The following is a 7250-nucleotide window of genomic DNA, read 5'->3' as shown; positions in this document are numbered from 1 at the left end:
TTGCTGAAGCCATAAATTCCTCCCTCCTGTGAGTTTCTTATCACAGGGAAGATTTTGCTGGTGGAAGCAGGGGTAAAAAAACTTGCACCACTTTGCACCACCCCAGACCTCCTCAACTAGAAGAAAGCCACTTTGTCACTAACTCATTTCAAGATAGGTGGTTTTCACTCCACAATCCATTGTGACAACTAATGGGCGCCACAACCCATGCCAAGGGCACAGTCAGAAACAGGCTGGGTTCTGGGTGTCCCGGTGTCCCCCATGCAGCAGTCCCATGCAAAGCACACCATCTGTCACCCCTGAGGATCCCAAGTTCTGGTCCAATCCTGGAAAAGATTATTCTGAGTGCTGGTAAAGACACCTGTATTACCCTGCTATGAACAGTCTCTTCAGACTCTGATGTAACACTTCTTTCCAGCACAGCAGGGGTTGTGTTCTACTCCAAGGACTGGCAAATATTACATGCTTTTTAAATACAAAGTACATCATCCAGCCCTCAGGCTGAAGTTTTTAAAATAGTCAGTGTGATGTGGGCCAGTATGTATATTTAGATGTATATGTGTCATTTGATAATCAAGACTAAGCAATGATTTTTTGAGTTTCTAGCTATAAAAACACCTTTCAAAGAGCAGCTTTGTCACAACAGCATATTTCCACTATGGCACAGAAAGAGGCAGAGGAAGGATTGAATACTTGAGGAAGTGCCTTTGCACACATAGCGTGCGGAGAACCCGAGCTCCAGGAAAAGCCTGCCTCAGACAAATCAGGCTTATAAACTCACCCCTTTCTGGGAGGAGGGACTGCAGAGAGGGGGCTAATGGCTGCTTTATTGCATTAGGCAATATCTTCATTAAGGCAGAGAAGAGTAACTGAGGGGAATGCGCATGTAGCGTGACTTCTTTGCTAGAACCCCACAAACCACCAACTGGCAGCTCCTTGGCTCCTCGCCACCCAAATCCAAGAGACCATCTGGCAACTGGTTCAGTTATCCCTCCCCAGTTAACAGATGTTCACTAGATGCTGTGGGAATGGCATTTTGCAGAAGCAATTAGTTTAATCCTCAGATAAACAGTTTAAATTCCAAGTGGTTTGAGGAAGAGAAAAAAAAAAGGAAAAGAAAATCCAAAAAACAAACCAAGTTATTTCCACTTTCAGTGAGAATAACTAATGAACAGCCAATTCACCTGTTTTCACCACCAATGAGTGCTCATGGGGCTTGTTCCCATTTCCAGTTTCATATGCTGGAAAACACAAACCCACCAGATTTATCTGGAGGCTGCAATGGCATGGCCCCCACTTCTACGGCTGTGCAATAGCTGCACCCACTCTCCCACAGCCAAAACCCAAGCTGGGTAGAGGCTGATCTCTGAAACACAGCTCTTTCCTGACTTCAGCTCCTTGTCTGGCCTTGGGCAAATCATTTAACCTGGTTAAATCAATTTGCCTGGCTCACACACCTCTCTGTCTCCAGAAAATGAGGTAAATTATGTGGTCCTGCCACAGGGAGCACTAAGGTGGAATCAATTAGGGTTTATGAAGCACTTGGAGAGTATTGAATGGGAGAAATTATCAAAATAGAGAACATCCTTATTAATTACACTAACTGATTAATTATTATTAAATTAGAACAATTTTGTTCTCTTGAGAGGAGAAAAATATATTTTCCAGCCATTCTTTTGCTCACATCCTTGGAAAAGTGACTTCCAACTGAAGAAGATTGAATGAGGAGCTTAACCCAAATAAAATAAATTGCCAGTAATTTCTGGTATCTCCTATGCCATTATTGAACAATTTGCATTTGAATCGGGCTTTTTCTATCACAATCCAGCTTCACCTGATCCTGCTCTATAATCACTATCCCCATTTATGAAATCCCAGCATGTTGCCGTAGAAATTATGTCACAAATTCATCATTATTACTTCCCCAGCAAGAGCAATTGGAGATGGAGTTTGGCTGTAAAAGTTGCCTTCTTACCAGTCATACTTTAAAGATATTTTAATTTTTTTTTTTAAGGTAGAGAAGTGAGATTAGCTACCATGGGGAATTAGACAAGCATGCCATGAATATCCTAGGGATACAAGATTACATCCATGAGTCACAGCAACCATAAAATATGATCAAGAGACTTTATGGAGGATGATCTTTGAAATTACCTCCTAATCACTGAGCAATTTACATAAAATCAACTATTAGTTAAAAAAGAAAAAAAAAAAAAGTAATTCAAAATTCAAAAGTGAACCCGACTGATAATAGTGAAGTTGCAGCTATTCCCATCAGGAAGGCTTATCTGTCAATTCACTCTAAACCCACAGCTTATAGGTTTGCACACTCCTTTGGTACCATGATAACTGGTTCAGATCCTGTGGCAAGAGACATTCAGAGAGTAAACTTTTGAGGTAAATAATTTATATTTAAATATTTTAGGCTTTTCTTGCAAGGCTACACTCCTCCCACTGCTGCTTGTCAAAGGCTGGCTTGTGCTGCATTTCCTAATGAGAGCTACTAAAGAACCTTGACACAGGAAAGCCTCAAAACAAAGACTATTTCTGCTATAAGCAATGCACTTCGCCAGCAACTGTCTTATTATACCTCTTAATATTGAAAACAAACAACATCTGAATAAAAGTCTCTTTTTACCATTGTTAAAACAGAAAATAATTCAGTGAAAAAATAGCACCTTATAGGGAGTGAAACACCCAGTCTGAGGGCCCCACACATGAGCCTGGGTCTTGTCTGGACGCATTCACACTTTCCCTCGTTCCTCCCACACACCCATCCCTCCACGCAGCTGGAGCCCACCTGCTACTCTCCATTCTGGCAGTGAAGCCTAGGTGATTCCAGAAGCGCCTGCTCCTGTGGCTGAGGAGATCAAAGCTACCATGTGCCAGGTCTCACTGCATCAGCTATCAACTCAGACTGCCATCAGCTCTCGTTTGGGCCGACACAAATTATGGCAGCTGGAAAATTGCCCAGCCAGAAATCACCACCGCTTGGTTGCCAATCAAGTTCTCCGGTTGGATGCACAGAATTCTCCTCTTCTCCCCACCAGCTTTGCACCTTTTCTAAATTTAAAACAAGCAAACTAGGTAGCAGACATGTCCCGTATTTAGTTAGAATAAATGTTTTTGTAACATTGTTGAGCAGTCTGGCAGGTTAATTAGTTCTCTGAGGTATCCTAGAGAGCAAGGTTAGACTGGTAAGGGAGACACCATCCATTTTAAACCAACTAAAAACATTGAGGATGAGCAAGAAACCCCAAGATCTTGGAAAAAAAAAAAACAACCAACCAAAAAAAAAAAAAAACCACCCCAACCAACTGAAGAAAAGGAAAATTTGATACAGATAGGGGCTTATGCCTCCCCATGTCCCCAGAAGAGCAGCCCTACAAGCAGAGAGCAACCACCAACCTGCAGGTAAATAACAAGATCATTCAGCACCAGTAAGCCCATTACACTGCAATTGAGCCCATCCACCTCTCAGCAGTGACAGACAATAATTAATTAGCAGCAAACACTCTGATGGGTACTTGGTCCTTATTCCAGCAACTAGACTCCTTCAGCCAAGACATCGGTCCCAGTGCAGCACAACTCAGTAAGAGAAAGAACAAGAGGAAACTTGGGAGTCATTCAGGGCTGGACTAAGAGGGAAGTAAAGAAGCAGAGACACCTGGTTTCACATCTCCTGAGCCAAGATCTGAGGAGCTGGGTAACTGGATCACACTGGTGTGTGGTTTTCCACCCAGGGAGCATGTGTCTGAAGCCTGGTTACCTCTGGTCAGTGTGTAAGGAGCATTGCACGTAGTACACAGGAACAGTGGTTTAAAGTTATTAACAATGTGGGAAGGCACCCTGTGTTTCCTAAAGGATACCTGCACAGGGCCAGGAAAGCATGGCTGGGCTTGCAAACTACACACTGAAGTACCAGTCACTCAAAGAGGGACCTGAAGATAAAAGCTACCCACTAAATCTGATCCACATGCCATGGACCTATTCAGAACCTCTAAGGAATCTTCCCTAGGGTTGAGTCAGAAATCTAGGGGGGCAAAAGGCATCCTTCTCTCTCAACTATGCAACACAGGGCTGTCCTACAAGGTCTGTAGGAGTTCTTTGTGCCCACAGCCACCCCAATTAGCCCTTTCACAAACTCCAAACACAATACAGACATGTTTGCCACAGCACAGGCCCCAGTGTGACAGCAGGGAAGCTGAACAGAATACATGCCCTGAGAGCCTTTCTTGGGCAATTATAGGTTGACCCCCCATGGCAGGGACAGGCTTGTCCATCCATCCATCTCTGAAGGATAAACATAGCACCAGGGACAGGGGCCACCTTCCTGGTTTCATACCCAAGGCACAGAAAAACCCCAGATGATGGAAAGATGACAGGGTCTAATTCCCTGCTTTAAATGTCCTAGTTCACCATAAAACACTTTGGTCTCAAGCACAGGACCAGTCATTCCCTGACCTGCAGCACCAGAGTCCTGCTGTTTTCCAGACAGCATTTATTTGCCAGCTCTTGGGGAGGTACATGGTCTGTGGAGGACAAGCTTGCTGTGAAGCAGCATTACAGCCAAGGGCACAGCCCCAAGACACTCCCTGCCCCAAGGGAGCCTCAGAAGCCAGTCCACTTCTGCCCAGAAAACCTCTACCCCAAGTCAATGGCACAACAATTACTGCCACAAACACCTCCGTTTTCCCCCTCTGCCCTCAGAGAGGGGAAGTTCAAAAATGGTGGATTTTTTAAACTCACATCTTTTCCTTGTTTGGAATCAAGGAGCAGCAGACACTCAAGATAACAATCCAGAACACACTCCTTCCCCCAGCTCCCTCATCACCACACCTGAAATCCCAGAAAGTCGCCGGTTTTGCTGCTTAACTATCCTCAGCTGAACAGGCAACACCAGTTCACTCAGTTCCCTCCTTTCTCACTGATGCTGAGGCTAGTAGATCTCCAAGCCTGTCCTGCAGGAAGCTGCCCCTGCATCCCCCTGAGACATGTGCTAGATCTGCTTTTCTTCTACCTCTTCTTCAGCTTCCCCAATCCCCACAGGACTTCTTCCCTGAGCATAAGCTCACCCTACAGGGCACAGAGGTGATGGGCAGCTGTTTTGGATAAGGCATCTGCCTTTTTATTTTCTTCCTTCTTAACCAAAGCTTTCCTGCTGATGCAGCCTCCAAAGGAGGTGTTTGGAGAAGAGAGGCAGGAGGAAGCTGGAAGCCAGCTGAGGCTGTGTGGAGACCAAGTAATGAGCTGTGTGACCTCACTTCCCTGAGTCTGGCAGAGAGCCTCCCACTGCCATCCCATCCACACCTGTGCCAGGGGCATGCCCAGACAGATGCAGACATTTCACCCTGCTTGAACATCACAGGAGCCTTGCAAAGATAACAGCGCTTCTATTTCTGCTCACAGACCACTGCCACTAAGAAACCTGGAGGGATTCTCCTGCTGCTGGCATGGAAGAATCAGGAAAACTCTATTTGCTGCATCCCACATGTCCATGGCATATGGATGACTGGTCTAGAAAGAGTAGCTGTAACAGGCAGGATGGAGATGGTCCTGAGACACCCAGTGCCAGCAACAGCAGGAAATGTGCTGTAAAAAAATCATGCTAAGCTCAGGGAAAAGCATACTTTGGTTCTTTCCATTCTGATGTATTGTCTCTTAACTGGGACAAAGTCTAACCCCAAGTGCACGTCCAGGCTGTACAAATCAACAGCACGAGCAGCATCTGCCAGATGAGCTGAGCTAAGTGCAGCCACACATTCTGCAGTTTGGGAAAACCCCTTTCTGCTGGTCACCCCACCTCCAAAGTCACAGTATTTCCCTACAACCCCTCCAAAAATGATCAGATATTACACTGGTATTGTAGAAACTCCCAAGAGGCAGGGCTATGGCAGCCACAGGGATCTCAGGACAGTGGGTGGGAAGAGGTCTCCAAGCAGAGGGAATGTCATATTGAGCCAACCAAAACAGCCAGGACACCCAGCTCTGGGATGTCCTCCCCAGGTCCATTCCACTGGCCAGGCTCTGGCCTATCTCTCCCACCTGCTGGGGTCTCATGTGAGCCACCTAGCTCCAGCTTTCCCTGTATAGTCATTCCCAGCTGCCTTCTAAACAGTTTCTTTAGTTTATCTCTTTTTATCTGCAATCATCATCCTTTGGGATGAGCATTTCTGAGGTTCTGGCATCCCACTGAAAGCTCCAGCACAGTCTGGGAGCGTCAACTCTTGAGCCATGCACTAGAGTTTCCTGTATTGCCTTTCTCCAGAAGTTGCAGCCTGATAAAGAGCTCAGTTTTATATTGTCTCTTCTCTATTAACAGAGGGAGATAAATATCCACTGGGCATATAAATATAATTCTTCTCCCATAGACTCCAAAACCTTTTGCCAAGGCACCCAGGACTTTTCTTCTACTGCTGAGCTTGTCAAGGAGCTGCAGGGAAACAAATCCAGAAAATGTGGGAGACACATGTGCATGTCTGATTAACCCAAGTTTCTGTGATAAACAAAGCAGCTCGAGTACTCCCTTGTCTCTCTGTCCCTGTAATAAATCTCCCTATTTTACTGTTTTGTGATGTAAAACATCTAAGAGCTTTCCCCAAGTTGCAAATAGAACATAAATTACATTGGGTACACTGTGCAGACCAGACACTAATGTTATCTATAAAATCCTGGCACTAATAACTTCACAGAAAGTCTGCAGGCTCACTCTTTGTGTGAGCAAAGCTAATTAGTGTGTGCAGCTTGTAACTTGGAGGCACCAAGATTAGGAAGATGAAGCACCCAACTGGGAACTCTGAACTGTAGCTACTTTGGATACCAAAATAGATGGTGACCCTGTGTTGGAACTCATCCCCATACAGGCCACCAATTGTTGGTGTTGGTGCTTGGCACCAATGAATGGTGGATGGAAACTGACTGTTATTGTTAGTTTATTATCTTACTGTAAGACTTTCATACCTTCTCTCTGCGAGTTCTCAAAGGCAGCTCCTTGCAGTATGGACTCCTTTTCTCTTTCTTCTGCACAGCTGGCTGACTTCTTTCTGTCCCTAGCAGCACACAGTAACCCTTACTGTCCCTATTACTTGACCCTTTCTGCCCCTAACATTAACACCTGACCCTTCCTGTCCCTAGCAGATACAGAGTCATTTTGGGTCTTGTTAAATTGTGGGTTTAGGTGCTGGAAAGTAGCTTCCAGTGATGAATGTTTCCATATGCCATTTAATAAGCTTTGAGTATTTCACCCATTA

This window comes from Lonchura striata, chromosome 4A (assembly GCF_050655825.1).
Source record: "Lonchura striata isolate lonStrDom1 chromosome 4A, ASM5065582v1, whole genome shotgun sequence".
NCBI lineage: Eukaryota > Metazoa > Chordata > Aves > Passeriformes > Estrildidae > Lonchura > Lonchura striata.
Note: the sequence above shows the minus strand (reverse complement) of the source record.